The sequence below is a fragment of the Sinohyriopsis cumingii genome, chromosome 2 (assembly GCF_028554795.1).
Source record: "Sinohyriopsis cumingii isolate HCF-2022 chromosome 2, ASM2855479v2, whole genome shotgun sequence".
Classification (NCBI taxonomy): domain Eukaryota; kingdom Metazoa; phylum Mollusca; class Bivalvia; order Unionida; family Unionidae; genus Sinohyriopsis; species Sinohyriopsis cumingii.
Window position 1 is genome coordinate 99,840,866 of NC_142962.1, and position 17,009 is coordinate 99,857,874.

General features: G+C 34.8%; 1 long non-coding RNA gene across 2 annotated transcripts in view; it reads left to right on the forward strand.

The window, feature by feature from the left end:
* The window catches only part of LOC149805467 (uncharacterized), a 151,347-nt gene extending 139,246 nt beyond the window's left edge, over positions 1–12,101 (forward strand). For both annotated transcript variants that reach the window (XR_016419672.1, XR_016419671.1), the window contains exon 2: positions 11,416–12,101. This is a non-coding gene — a long non-coding RNA (uncharacterized LOC149805467). The remainder of the gene's footprint in view (positions 1–11,415) is intronic.
* The last annotated feature ends 4,908 nt before the right edge of the window (positions 12,102–17,009 follow it).

Genomic DNA, 17,009 nt, shown 5'->3' on the forward strand with positions numbered 1-17,009 from the left:
GATAGATGGGGACCAAAATCAGAAGATGATACAGGAAAGTGATAAATGGCGACCAAAAATTAGATAATGATGTTAGAGAGTGATAAAATGGGGACTGAAAAGCAGATGATGTTACAAAGTGATAATTGGGGACATAAGAGCAGAATTCCTATGGAGTTTCGTTAGTGGCGACAAGTCACATTAATGTATTCATGTGAGTGTACTTCGAGTAGGACTTCTTTCAAGGTGGTGTATTTTGTTAGCAAAAGAATTTTAATTTATACGACAATATATTTTCTCATTCAAAGTCATGCGACGATTGAGTATGGGCACATGTTCATGTAAATATTAAAAACACGTATATTCATGTTTTCGTGTAAAAGGAATATATATATATGTGTGTGTGTGATTTGGATTTTTAACGTAGCTTTAACAATTTTTCAGTCATATTGCTACGATGTCTGCAGTGTGACAGTTTAAAGTGATGTCTAGCACTGGGGCATCATGCCGCAGACATGTAGCATGATGTCCCACCCAGTCACATTACCCTGACACCAGGCCGACCAGTTCTAACACTAACCTCTTAATACTGAGCGCCATGCGAGGCAGCTGTTAGCGCCATTTTTGTAAGTCTTTGATATGACTCAGCTGGGGATGGAACCCACGACCTCCCGCATCCGAGGCAGACGCTCTAACCACTAGGCCACCGGAGCGGTCAAAATAAATATCGAAAGTCAAAGAATTAGCGTTGTTAGCCGGTGTCGTTAGATTGCTTCAGATATTTAACATGTAACAAGAACTGAAATTATATTAATTGAGACCCACATTTGTCTTTCTGTCTTTCTTTCTCAGTATCTAGCATGCCAACTAAGAGGTCGCAAGTTCGAAACTTGCGGCGAAACTGTATTGTACTTTTATGTTCAAAGTGTCTTTTAAACTCGCTCATCCCAGTTTTTTATATTTATTTTTTATTTTATGTTCAAACTTTCTTTTTTCAATCCCGTCCTAGGACGGCCAGTTACCAAAGAAAAGGTCGCGAGTTCGAAACTCGCGGCAGCATTACAGTTGTTTTAAAATACATTTTTTTCCTCTCAGCCTTTCTTTTAAATTCTCTCATCCCAATTTTTTCATATTATTTTATCCGTTTATATTCCTATCCTGGAACGGGCAATTAACCTAGTTCATCAATATTTACTTTGCTTATATGATACTTTGGGATCAATCTCAAGACTTACAATGGTCGCAATTCCCAGTACATTTTCGGTGCTATTGTATATTTTATGTTGTTCGGTGTCGTACTACTAATTTCACATTGATAGAGGCAGACGCGGTTAGTTGTGTGTGACCCTTGGAGAATCGCCTTATAACTGATTATCTTTATGAACATTATCTCTTGTGGAAAGAAAAGAACAGAAGGGATAAGCTTAGATAAAAATTGACCCAGTTAGTAGAGTCAGTAACTCGTTTAGCGATCTTTCGAAGAACGTACTACCAGCCTTGCCATGCATGTTCTACAGTGAAGAATATAAATTTGTTTAGCAATCTATCGAAGAAGTTAGAGCTATTCTTCCATGAAGGTAAATTTCCTCAGTGTAGACTATTCATTTTTTGTCTGTACTTGTTATCTATTGCTGAGTTCTCAATGTTCAAAGGCAAGAAATTTAGTATTTAGTGAACACACACACACACACACACACACATACACACACACACACACTTAATAATTTTTTCATTTGTTGGTTTTCACAAAACATTTGACCCCTCAATGTCTTTATCACGACTATAAAATGGAAGCTAAGTGATTTCCTCATGGCACGCCAAGCCGGGCGGATCTAGGTGGGTATAAAACCAGCTCAACTAACTGATTTTAATGAGGCTGCCTACTTTTGCTGTTGCAATTATAAATAACTTGAAAATATCAGATATTCCTGGAGAATATCTCAATATTTTCATATTTGTCTGAAGTGCTAAACATTTTGAAATCTAGAACCCCCAATCAAGTTAGGCAGATTAAAGTAATATAACATGAACTATGTCGCAATAATATGTAAATTAGTCCGCATTATTACTAATTTTCATGATACATGAATATGCTCCCCAGTCTTCTCTTTTGTTACATTTAAGTCTTTAATCCTAATCCCTATTTTTCACTAACAAAACCATTAAACTGTTCAAACTATTTGAGTTTATATACCGTCTTACTCGCTTACAAGATGGGTCCAACTGAAAAGAACAAAGATCCCGATATACCATCGCGTAATGCGCTTGCAGATCATTTTTTTTTTATTGTTTTGTTCTACTGAATAGTCCTTAAATAAAATCTGCATAGATTGAGATCTGCCGGCACATTATGCGCAGTACATTTAACAGTTAGATCAGATTTATAAGTGAGTATATACCGTTTAAGCGTTAACAGTCAAATAATGATGATGACAATTGTACTGGATAACGACCACAAAAGCATTAAGCTTCGTGATGAATCAGTAAAAATGCTGAAAAAATAGCGTAAACAACAATCCAATATTATATGTAGTTTCTATTTTCGGTGCACATTTAACGTTCGATTGAGATAAGATTCTGCAAGTATATATTCCCCAGCCTACAAGGTACAAATCCTAAAACGTATAACAGGGCGATTGTGATAGTTTATAAACATAACAAGTTGATAAGAAACACATTACTGGTATAAAAGGTAAGCAGTTGTATAGTAGTTCCTGAGAGAACACGTGTGTGTATGAATGATATTTAAAATAATTGAAAAGGAAGCACCTGCAGCAATCAAACTACACTGAGCACGCATTGCGTGCGCCACGATAAAATCAAAGCGAATCTTCCCTACCTTCGGTCACCAATATAAAAAAAATTCTTCATAAGGAAGATATTAAATCCTCTCCTCGTACCATATTTCGTTGGAGATATCGTTAAGGCGATACAGAAATCGTAGTGATGATAATTGGAAAGCTCTTGGATTCTATTCCTGTCAGTTGTAAAGCCAAAGGCAGCAGGCTACTTTTGTGATATTTATGTTGAACAAATCACACACGAAATGCTTTGAATATAAGAAGATTCCCTAAAATGTCTTTTTTTTAAAAAAAAAAGCAAGATCTCAAATTTTGATAAGATACCGAACTGCTTAATGTAGTGTAAAATGTGACAATTGCAATGTGTGCTTCACTACCAAGTCCCCATGACAACTGCAATGCGTCCTTCACTACCAAGTCCCCATGACAATTGCAGTGTGTGCTTCGCTACCAAGTCCCAATGAAAATTGCAATGTGTGCTTCGCTATTAAGTTTCCATTACAACTACAACGCGTGCTTCGCTACCAAGTCTCCATAACAAGTGTAATTTCTTTTGCTGAGCCTTGTGTTATTTTTTTTGAAGAGATAATTCTGTGTTGCCAAGACCGTTATGTCTTGACACATTTATTTGTTACTGGCCGTATTGTATATCGCTCTGCAAATTTGAAGTGCTCTTGCGCAGAGCTATTTCAAGTGGTATCCCAGATTTTCCAATGGCTCATAGAGATTTACGATAAAACAATTTCGAACTCTCGTGTGATAACATATGAAGTCCACAGGCAAAGGCATCCCATATGCTATTCGCTATGTGAATGTTACGTATCCGATCAAGAGTTCTGAAGGAATATTGAAAAGTGTAGGCCTAAAATTGTGTATTAGATTACAAGACCGACAGATTCTACCATAGTTTGGAACACTTTCCGTACTTTATGGATTTTCTATCAGGAATATAGCTCCCTTCCAAGGTAAAATGCACTGTCTATATTTTTGTACTTATTGAAACAATATATTTATTTGTATACATAAATTAAAGTTATTTTTTCTTGTCTGATAATCGATATCCACAGCAAAATTGATATTATCTGGGATAAATGTAATTTTACTTCTTTCCTGAAAGTTTGTGAAAGTTTCCTGTGTTGTATTTGGTATCTTTAATTCTATTTTTACTGCGTTACGAACATTTGACCGTTGATTTTTGAAAGTAGAAGCTGTTTCTGCTGACGCAATGGAAGCAAGTGAAACAAATACTCGATTATGATGCCTTTAATTTGTCTATGCCCGTAAGGTGAAGCTTTATTGTAATTTTCAACTTTTATTCGTTGGATTTGTAAGGCATGTTTATTGACATGACTTTGTATTTAGCTTTTCAACCCGGGACAAAGAAAAAATGTTTAAAAGAAATTATTACAATGTTTCATTCATCAGTACATGACGGTAACTATATCTGGCAAAATTAAATATTGATTTTCGTTGACTTATTCCATCTAAGTGATCTAGACTTTCCAGTCATGCTGACTGCATACATTATCTATTAAGATTAGTAATCAGTACCGTATAGACTACCCCAAATATATTTATTTTTCGGATGCCATTTGCACTGTACGAGCTTTGTACCAGGTTGCAGTTGAAAAAGTAGCAACGTTCCACCGAGCTTATTTCATTTAGCATTTCATTGTATCGTGTATGTGAATATCTACAACAAACATCATGAAGATTCTGTACAGTAGTTACGTTTTTGTGTTTGTTCTTGTTTTGTTTATGCAATCGTCTTTTTTTGGCTTTGTGCTATATATGCTGTTTGTACTTACGTATCCTTTGATAGCTTTGCTTAACTTGAGGGAATATTTGTTGATAATGGGAAGTGGGTGTTGGGAAGATACGTCCCAACCCAAGTAATTGGCCATTTTATAGGAGCGGATATCAGAACGTACAGCATTCGCGAGCCTTTATGACAGTAAAGGTTAGTTTCGTAAAATGGACCCTCCAGTTTAAGACAGCATGGATTAGTTTCGTAAATTGGACCCTCCATAATTTCTTAACATAGGGACTTGTCAGGATATTTTTAGGCATACTTGTTGAGATAGTATACTTCTTTTCATTGGGTGTTTTAGTCGTACTTTTTATTGCATACATTGAAGTACTAATATTCGGTTGAGAAAGGTTTACTTGTGAATCATACAAACGTGCATCGAGAAAAAAAACAAACAAGTGTGAAATTATTAGAGTTTCTTGATTTGTGGTCATTAGGTGATTATAGGAATTTATTTATGATATTCGCGCCTTTAAGAACACATCAGTTGATAACGGGTATTTCGCTCGGGTATATATATATATATATATATATATATATATATATATATATATATATATATATATCGTTGTATGACATCTACAGGTTAACGTTTTGATTTTATTCAGTTTAAATTAAACTTGAGCGAGTCTTTTATCTTCGATATTAATTTATAATACCTATTTTATCTTAATTTGAAACAACACCCAAACGAAAGTGAATTACATTAATACATGTATTATTTGTGAAAGGGAATGGAATTGCTTGCATTTTAATCAGTCAAAAAGAGTTTGGAACTCGATGTTTGCACGGAAAAGTAAAAATTTGTTAACTTGAGAGACAGGCAAACTTTGTATGATCAATTAAACGTCTTATGATTATTCAAGTAATGAAGCTTATTTTGCCTCCATATACGTTTAAATATTTGGGATTACTTTTTTGTGAAAATACTTAACGACACCGAATTCCTGTTGCCAGGTGAGTTCCAGCTGCACCACAAGCATTCTTGGTCTCTCTTCCCGGCATGGGCAAACTCTGAAAAGCTTTGAACTTGCTGCCATTTACTGTGTGCCGGAAGCCACTATAATCATTTCGTAGAATACACTTATTATCTCTTAAAGTAGTAATTATATTGGAAAATACTCAAATTTACTGTTTGCAAAATTTGTTTCCAAACCGGAATTATCGTTTTTGATTTTTAAATGAAAAAAGGAATTATCGGTTTTAATTTTGTTTAAAGCAGGAGAGAGAGAGAGAGAGAGAGAGAGAGAGAACATCGTCAGCTTACTTTTGTCGCCGAGTTGAATCGTTGCAAATTTATTTTTCCAGATATAATGCAATACGTTAACTTTTATAGCAACACACATAAATGCGAAAATTCTGACGGTATCCAACCCTAGAAAATAATATTGGATGTTGTTACGATTCGTAAAACTGCCGTTCCAGCATTGGCGAAAGGACATTGCGTTTGACAATAAAGATGTTCAGGTGACATATACATATATCCATCCATCCATCCACACATGCACTCACGTACTCACACACATACGCACGCACACATACATACATATATACATACATACATACGTGCGTATGTGCGTAGATACATAAGCATACATACATAGCCACGCACCCATTCATTCACTTGTTCGTCAGATCATTGAAACATGTAGTCCAAATGTACTTGCTGGCAAGTAAGCATTAACACAGAAGGTTATATGTACTGTTAGTATTGTTATCTGAAACCAACAACGATAATATCCTGCAGAGATGTAAACGTGACTCTAAATATAGATCATTTGAATTCATACAGCCTGAAGTACTGTTATTTTATGCAAGGTTCTGACTTACGGCAAGCTTTTCACTTATTAAAGGAGCAAATGGAACCTGGCAATAACTTAAATGTTCTTGACCTGCAAGCTCTTTCTCTTGTATACCAGTAAGGCGAAACACTCTATAAAGTTCCGTTAAAAGTGCTAAGAGGTATCGAATGAATCTGTGTTGTGCGTGTGTCTTGTGTTCCTATATTATATATGTGTTACTGTTTGTGTTTCTATATTATCTATTTGTTACTGTTTGTTTTTTATTTATTTGTTACTGGGGTATAAGATGCGTACAGAAAGAACTTTATTTGCATTTATCATATTTATCATCGGCATGAATATACATGTACATTTAATTTTGTTACAAACATTAATGGTGACAAGTTTAATACATTCAATGGAACTAATATATCAAATATTGAATACTGAATTACAAATATTAAAATTTTTTAACAAAAATATACCTCTACTTGCATGCTCTACTAACCTTAAATAGCACAGAATATTTGTTCCAAATTCACTTTAAAAAATTTTAGAACATAAAGTTTAAAATTCCTGCATAGCGGAACCTTAGATCAACCTGGAAACAACGGACAGCAGCCTGCCTTCCCGCACTTCTCCCTTGCCACGGACAGACATCAATTATCAGCACGCAATGCTCGAATAAATGTTTCTAAATAAACACATGAGTGAGCGAGCACAATTCTCACTCACCCCATCAAGTAAAACAGATTATTATTTTTAAAACATGAGAGTGTGTTGGGTCCATTCCCACTCATGTCAGCTTTCCATTCACTCCGTTAGGGACCTATATGGACCCACGACCTGGGACTAAATTAACAGTCCTCCTTGAGCACATAAATGCCTGGGGGATGAGGCACTGATTCCTTCCCCCAGGAACAATTAACAGGCCGCACTTAATGTGCGCACACCTCGATAATTCAATAATAAATAGATAGATATATCGAAGGCACAAACTAAGTATACAACACGTTAATGCGTGACGTGTATAATACACAATACTATGTATGTTTAATCCCGTGCTTTTTCGGGAGATGACACACAGCCGTCATCCACATATAAGCGGTATTCAAAATGCTTTTCTTAGTAATATATAAGAATATTATATATGATAAGCTGTAGAAAACAATTAATGTATGAAACAAGGTTGACAACAATTACTGTATGAAACATGGTTGGCAACAATTAATGTATCAAACAAGGTATGCGACAATTAATGTATAAAACAAGGTAGACAACAATTAATGTATAAAACAGGGTAGACAACACTTAATTTATGAAACAAAGTAGACCACAATTAATATATGAAACAAGGTAGACAACAATTAATATATGAAACAAGGTTGCCAACAATTAATATATGAAACAAGGTTGACAACAATTAATATATGAAACACGGTAGACAACAATTGATATATGAAACAAGGTTTACAGTAATTAATGTAGGAAACAAGATAGATAATTAATGTATGAAACAAGGTAGACAACAATTAATATATGAAACAAGGTAGACAACAATTGATGTATGAAACAAGGTTGACAACAATTAATGTATGAAACAAGGTAAACAACAATTAATGTATGAAACAAGGTAAACAACAATTAATCAATGAAACAAGGTAGACATCAATTAATGAATGAAACAAGCTAGACAACAATTAATGCATGAAACAATGTAGAGATCAATTAATGAATGAAACAAACTAGACAACAATTAATTCATGAAACAAGGTAGACATCAATTAATGAATAAAACAAGCTAGACAACAATTATAATATGAAACAAGGTTGAGAACAATTAATGTATAAAACAAGGTAGACAACAATTAATATATGAAACAAGGTAGACAACAATTGATGTATGAAACAAGGTAGACAACAATTAATGTATGAAACAAGGTAAACAATAATTAATGTATGAAATAAGGTAAACAACAGTTAATGTATGAAACAAACTAGACAACAATATATGAAATAAGGCAGACAACAATTGATGTATGAAACAAGGTTGACAATAATTAATGTATGGAACAAGGTAGACAATAATTAATATATGAAACAAGGTAGACAATAATTAATATATGAAACAAGGTAGGCAACATTTAATATATGAAACAAGGTAGACAACAATTGATGTATGTAACAAGGTTGACAACAGTTAATGTATGAAACAAGGTAGACAATAATTAATATATGAAACAAGGTAGGCAACATTTAATATATGAAACAAGGTAGACAACAATTAATGTATGAAACAAGGTAAACAACAATTAATGTATGAAACAAGGTAAACAACAATTAATGTATGAAATAAGGTAAACAACAGTTAATGTATGAAACAAACTAGACAACAATTAATGCATGAAACAAGGTAGATATCAATTAATGAATGAAACAAGCTAGACAACAATTAATATATGAAACAAGGTTGACAACAATTGATATATGAAACAAGGTTGACAACAATTAATATATGAAACAAGGTAAACAACAATTGATGCATGAAACAAGGTAGACAATAATTAATGTATAAAACAAGGTAGACAACAATTAATGTGTGAAACAAGGTAAACAACAATTAATGTATGAAATAAGTAAACAACAGTTAATGTATGAAACAAGCTAGACAACAATTAATGCATGAAACAAGGTAGACATCAATTAATGAATGAAACAAGCTAGACAACAATTAATATATGAAACAAGGTTGACAACAATTAATATATGAAACAAGGTTGACAACAAGTAATGCATGAAACAAGGTAGACAACAATTGATGTATGAAACAAGGTTGACAACAATTAATGTATGAAATAAGGTAAACAACAGTTAATGTATTAAACATTGTTAAGTTCTTATCTCGGTAGATTAAATGGAATTTAGTAATCTAATACATTTCAACATGCTCAACCTTTTAAAATATAAGAATTTATATACTTTTTTCTTACAGGCAAATTGGCATCCTGATACGAAGTGATACTCATCTCCCAGCACGTTGACGCATACCAGTTAAATATGCAAAATCTTCCTACAATGTATTATTGAATCACACTCTGCTTTACGTTTTCATACGTTGAAAATACAATATTAAATATGTTACCCCTTATTCCTAGCATGCGCAGTTTAGACCACAAAATATCATTTAAGAATGAAACACTTTAGCAAAAATCAACAGATGTTGTTGTAGTAGTTGTTGTTGTAGGGTTTAACGCCATTTTCAGCACAAGATAGGCTATACATGGCGGCCAGTATTAATGGTGGAGGAAGAACCCGGGAAAACCCCGGAAAGAACCACCGACCCACGAGAAGCTACTGGCAAGCTTTCTCACATACCCACATTGGCTGAATCTGAGACTCGAACCCACGCAGACAGAGGTAAGATGGCAGTGATCCGTAACGGAGAGCGCTTTAGACCACTCGGCCACTCTGAATTAATATAATGAGTTATCAATCTATGTGATGTAAAAATGTCAAAATGTTATCAGTTGTGTACACTTTTTCTAAAACCAGTCTGAGCGCCAACATATATCCAATAAAATTTTTTTATTTAAAATCTTAGTAAACAATTTACCCATCGAACTGAAAAGGGTGTTAACTCTGTAATTGTCTACGTTATACACAGGACATATCTTACCAGCAGGTATAACTGTGCCCTCAGATCATATGTCTGGACAGCAACTAGTATTGAAATCAACATTACAAATATAGAGTGAAATAAGACTGGAGGACATCCTTTCCATATGCCAAAAATTCCTTAAATAGATTATCAGAGCCACTGCTGTTACCATTATTTGGTTTTAATTGCATTCTTCAATTCTCGTATCGCAACAGGAGTATTTAATTAATTCATCAAACAAAATTAGTACATAATCATTTTAGAAAAGCAGGTCATCAGGGATACTGAGACACTTATAAAAGGCTTATAGATATAGCAGATATTCGTTTAGTAATCTATTCCCTACACAAGTTGACAATATTGGTTAATATTCAGCTTACGGGCAGCTAGTCGTTTCTTCGTTCGGCCATCTACAATCTCACCGGACATTTTTAATATGTGCCATATAGGATGATTGCATTTCGGCCAAATGTTTTCTATGGACTACTTTTTCTCCCACATTTTATAAATTATCTTTGCCTTTATGTTCAACATAAAAAAATCGATATCGAATGTGTATGCTCATGAATATATTCATCATTTGCATTTTTGACGTACAGCATTTATACCGAGCTGATTTCCTCTGAGAAATCCGTAGTCTAATTTCATGATCTGCATTTATATTAGACATTTTTTGGGTCAGTTTTTCATCGAAATTCTATCTGCAGCACCGGCCTTAAGGCATTTCCAAAATTTAATGGACATACGTGATATGTGTATGTATGTATGTATGTATGTATGTATGTATGTATGTATGTGTATGTATGTATGTACGCATGCAAGCATGCATGCATTATGTCTCTAGTCTATCAGATGTTTGAAGTCACGCATGACTTGAACATGGTAGGCGTGAACGAGAGAATGCCTTTGAATTACAAGAGATGCGCTACAAAGACTGTTTCCATTACTGAAAGATCAAAAGGAGAGTTCATTCTTGTCGGCCTATAATTCCACTGCTCGCAGGTTAACTTGAAGCCCATTCAGGAAGCGTAGGACTACATCAGTGCCATAATAACTTCACTTATTATTCGACAATGTAAAGATGAAACATACATTTGGTGATTTCATGTACATTCACAGGCATTTTGTGTTATAATATTCATTTCCATTCCTTAAACAAACACCTTTAATCAGTATTTGATAATTCATGTAGTTTTCCATCTTTCTAAACAAGTTTCGCTTATTATTCATGCAATAATTCGTTTGTCAAACACTCTAATAAAACTTCCTTAATGAAGGAATATATTTGATGTATGTCGTACATACGGTTTTCATCTTATACCATTGCTCACCGCATGTGCTTGTTAAACTTCAAAATTAACTTCATCTTATTCTTGCTGTTTTCAGAAAATGTAACTCGCAGATGAAAGTTATTGCGTGTCAGTTGATATAGAAGTGTGGTTGGCAGCGGAACGAGGTCTTCATACAGTCGAAATACAGAAGCACCACGATAATAGCTACGGAAATAGACAATTGATTTTCATCTAATTTGCAAAGAAGCAATCTAAATATTAATACGTGCCATATTAATATGCCTTGACAGAACGATCACCTTAGTGTTGGAACATATAATACTTTAAATGCATAGTGTGATTATTGAGTTTTGAAGGATTGGCCTTCATATGACACGTGGCTAAGTTTTGCTATAAGGACAATACGTAATTGCTTCCCTCCTGGATATTTCAAGGTTTTCCAACAAACAGTATAGATTGCACATATGCACATTCAGTACTCACGATGACCACGATCCTTATTACAAAACATATCTACGAAAGTAAAATGCATGCAGCTGGAATCATTCATAATATAAACTGACACACAGGCACTGTTTTAAAGACTCTAAGATAGGTGCTATACAGAAGGGATTCAGAGATCATACAGTATGCTCCTAGATGCAAAGAAATATATTCCCATTGCTCGAGATTCAGAGAAAAGTATAAATCCTCTGGGAACATGAACTATATCATTGAAGGTCACGAATACACATGAATTTGCATTTCTTGTGAGTAAAGCTGGTATAGACCGCAGACATATCACTGTTTTCGGGTTGGATTAATTTTTTTGTCGTTATCCGTTATCAGTATCATTGCGGAAACAAAGCGTGGAACTATTGTCATTCTGTCAAGTCCGCAGCAGCAATTCGCTGTAGGACTGGAAATTTCCATGAAAGCAGCTTGTTCGAACGTGCTTATTAGGTGTCAAAGAAACCTTTCCAGTGTCATGTTTAAAATTTTAGCGATAATTAACAGTGGAGTGAATAGAAAATCAATTCGATATCATCATAGGCGAAAACCAAGTTTATGACAGTCTTTTTTAATGACTTGAGGCTGTAATTAATCATTTCATGAACATATGTGTTTAAGAGTCACGAAAAATTTAATGTGTGTAGGTACCATTGGTAGGAGATAAAGCAGTACAAATATATATCGCTAATGGTATAAGTAAATTATATCTTAAATAGTTTTATGATTATCAGGAAGCTAGTTATTTGTCTCTGCTTCCATTCTCAGACTCCAGGGATAGTGTCACCTTCCTTAGTGACTGGGAATTTAAGGTCGTGTTAATAGAAAACGAGTCGGATCAATGCTACAATGGAGTTGTGTTTCATCTTCATAGAGGCCAGGCGGTATCGATTCTGCCATGAAATATCCCCGACTGGTAAAACATGGTTTCATTATTAACCATTATTATTAATTTATGTTGTTCCACATATATTAAATAGCTGACCATTTAACGTAGGCCAGAATATGGCTAATATTCATCTGATACTGTGATATAGAAGGCCGTACGGAGGTATGATACAATAATTCTGTACATTCACATGGCTACCAAGGAAAATCACTCTCGAGTCTCCATTTACTAAATTTGCACGATAATAGTCACTGTAATTCATGGACGCATTTGGATAGTTGACTTTATTTCGCATGGATTTGACAGGAATTAATTGTATTAATACGAGCAACAGTTGACGCATGAGTTGAGTCTAGGTGTGAGAATCGTGTATCAGAAAATCATTCCACAATGTCTGAGACGTCAGAGGACGGAGACGTCAAAAAACCGTCGCTCGCGTCGATTAGAAAAATTTCATTCCCTGCTGATTCCATTCTCAACGCTGTGATACAAGATGGAGATGTACAGGAACTTCTGCGGATACTTCACCATCGACGGAGTGAGGTGAATATCAACCATGTAAACCATGTTGGTTTGACTGCACTGCATCATGCTGTCCTGAGTAACAATTTGGACGCAGTGAAAATCCTGTTGAGTCATGGCGCTGATGTCAACTGTCAAGACGTACACGGGTTCAGTCCACTGCACACGGCTGCCGCTTGTGGATTTCTACAGGTTACAAGTCTACTTGTTTTATTTGGTGCTGATGTTTTCTCACTTACAAAAGATACAGAACTACCGATCGATGTTGCGAAAGATATAAGCGTGATTCGACTTCTTGAAAATGAAATGTGTTGCAGGATTCATAGTAAAATTTATATGTCAGAAATAGTTAAACTGAGGTTAAAACAATGTTTTTCTATAGTTAAAACATTAGTGACATTTGTCTGGAGCACTTTGGTCGTCGTTACAACATTCCTATATACTTTAGTTAAATCTAAACATGCTTTACGTGGTAAGCATTTAGACCCAGTGACGACGAACAAAGTTGCAAATGTTTCCAAAACAGTACAGGGCGTAGACGTCAGAGAAACCGCGATCAGAAGAATTCAAGTCATAAAACTGGAGAAGAATCAGTGAATATCTCCCTTGTAAAAAGCGTTGTAAATTCTTTCAGTGAGTGGTTCTTTTTGTCAGAGGTTTTAGTTATTTATGATTCATTTCTTTCATTATATCATCTGGAATAAATCGTTTTTGCGTCTTAAATTATGTACATAACAATTATCCACATTGAGATATACAGAATTGTTACCGAAAAATAAGCCTTGAACGAGTTCTTTTATTTTAAGAAAAGACAAAATTATTTTGTTGTAGAACATAATGGTTATTTGTCTTGAATAATTGGGTTATTAAATATCGTTAGTGGCATACAATTTCTACACTCTTTATCCGATATAAGATTTATAGATGTATTCTTGAAAATATTCGAGTGTTTCAAGTGAACTCGTGTTCAGAGCTAGCATGTATGTATGCATGCATGCATGCATGCATGCATGCATGTATGTATGTATGTATGTATGTATGTATGTATGTATGTATGTATGTATGTATGCATTTGCTGCTCCAGATTATTATCACTATAGGAATTACTAAAACCAGGATTTTCAAGCTCTGTAAGTTATTCGAATTCGTCTGCTGTGGGATTGTCAGTGAAATGTAAGCATTGCAATTCGATTCGCAAATGTATCCTTGGATCTTATCATACTGTCGCGAAACCGTTTAATCTGCCGAGTTTATTGCCCGTATGTTGTGTGGTAACTTCTCGAAAGGTTTCTTTTTTTAAATTGGCAAATACTAAACCCACCATGAGTTGATGGAAAATTACCTTATAAATTAAGGCGTACATTTGTATGGGAATCTTGAATTTAAAGACGTTAAGTTGCCTTGCTAGACAGGCCCTTCTGCATACATTTTCAAGACTTTAACTTTGCTTTAATTTTGTTTGATTCAGAATATTATTTTTTATAATTTAAGTTTGTGGTCAATCGCATTGAAAGGCGGTCAAACTTCCACCTATGTCGGCGGGGTTCGTGGGTTCGAACCCCAGCAGAGTCATAGCAAAGATTTGTACAAATGGTAATGTCCGTAGCCTCGCTTGGCGCTCAACATTAAGTGGTTAGTGTTGGGACTGGTTGGCCTGGTGTCAGGATAATGTGACTGGGTGAGACATGATGCTACATGTCTGTGTCATGATGCCCCAGTGCTAGACGTCACTATTAACTACCAAAATGAAGACATAGTAGCCACATGACAGAAATAATTAGTTAAAGCAACGTTGAAAACTCTATCACACACACTCGCATATACGCACAGCCATGCTAAAATTTTAAATCTCTCTCTCTCTCTCTCTCTCACACACACACACACACACACACACAACGTTTACTTTATCACATCACTCCCTCTTGAAAAAGCTTGCCAGTAACTTTTCGAGGGTCGGTGGTTCTTTCCGGGGATTTACCGGGTTCTTCCTCCACCATTAATACTGGCCACCATGTATAGCCTATCGTGTGCTGAAAAATGGCGTTAAACCCCACAACAACAACAACAACTGTCTCTATCTCTGTCTGTCTCTGACTCTCTCTCTCTCTCTCTCTCGTAAAATAAAAGAATAATAGGACGAGCCGCCTATTTTTGTATATGGTATACAAACACATACTCATTTCAAATTCACCCATGGTGTAAATTTAATTTTAATATGTGAAGCTGTATATGAGTTTTGTCATGAACAATTACGACAGATGGAACCATAGATAAAGACGTACAAAGAAAATCCCATAAATCGCCAAGTTAATGGAATGGCACCATCAGCTGAAATATTTTGAACAAGTCATAACTCTTGACTCCATTTCTTGAAGGATGGGAATTATAAAGGGGTGAAGGAAACACACTTTAAAAAGAACAAGGTATAGCTGACTGTGCTTAGATTGAAATAACAGTACAAAATATTAGTCTGCAAGTTAAACTTGGTTCAGAGATTTTTCCTTGGTTGCAATTAAGCCGATTTTGTTTTCGGGGGCGGGGTAGAGGCTGGAATATTTAAATACAAAAAAAAAAAAAAAAAAGCAAAAAAAAAAAAAAAATAAAAAAAAAAAAAAACAAAAAAAATCCAGTCTTCAGGTAGTTTTTCAATATCTCGTTCGACTTTGCATATTATTTCCAATTAAATTAATTGAAAAGAGCTTTTACTCTTGAGGTAAAGGAGATAAATATTTCTGGGTTACAGATTAATCCAGGTGTTCCCTCTTCCAAAATAATTGGTTGGTCCCTTAGCAGTCAGCTTCTTGTTCTCCATACGTAATTGTACACATTGGAAAAGATATCTTTTATTTGTAACGTTTGACTTAAATAGTAATAATATTTTAAAAAATGTTAACAAGTTTCTACCTGGCTGATGTCAAAGATGCTTGTTTGCTATGGAGGCTATACGAAATGACATTAAGTAAGGCGTATCCCATTGGACAGTTTGAAAGTTTACAACAGTAAATGAAGTGGTTTTGAAGGCTAGAAAGTTAAGCATGAGACTGAAGGCATGGCTGTGATATCGCTAAGGGACCAACCAATATATATATATATATATATATATATATATATATATATATATATATATATATATATATATATATATATATATATATATATATATATATATATATATATATATGTGTGTGTGTGTGTGTGTGTGTGTGTGTGTGTGTGTTCAATTCAAGGCAAGGGAAAATGTAATCATGCGATTTATGTACATTTTCTGGAGGATACTTTTAAACTACTGAAGATATTTTAAGTAAACATGAACCATTTATAAGGCGCCGTAACAAAAGCGCGCAATACAAAAGTGCGCCGACACCTGCGCGCAATGATAAACAACCCGACAAATACACGCAAGACAAAAGCGCGCATGTGTACAAAGATAAAGTTGAGAAGAGAGTAGCTGATGTCCCTGCAGCGTTCGAAGATTTGTTTGATAGTTGTCCTCCACAAATGACACCGTTGGTCAACTACTGGGAAGACGTCTATATAGGTAGAAAAAGAAGACGTCGACGTGCAAATGCAAGATTTGCCTTACAACTCTGGAACATCTGAGATCGAGTAATCGACAACCTGCCACGCACAAACAACTCATTTGAAGCCTGGCATCGTTCATTTCAACAAACGATAGATTGTCATCATCCATCAGTAATGCATAAGGAACGATTATGTTCTCTTACATTTGTGAACGAAAAATTTGGGTCGAAATCAAAATGACGGGTTGTGAATGCAGATCTAAATTA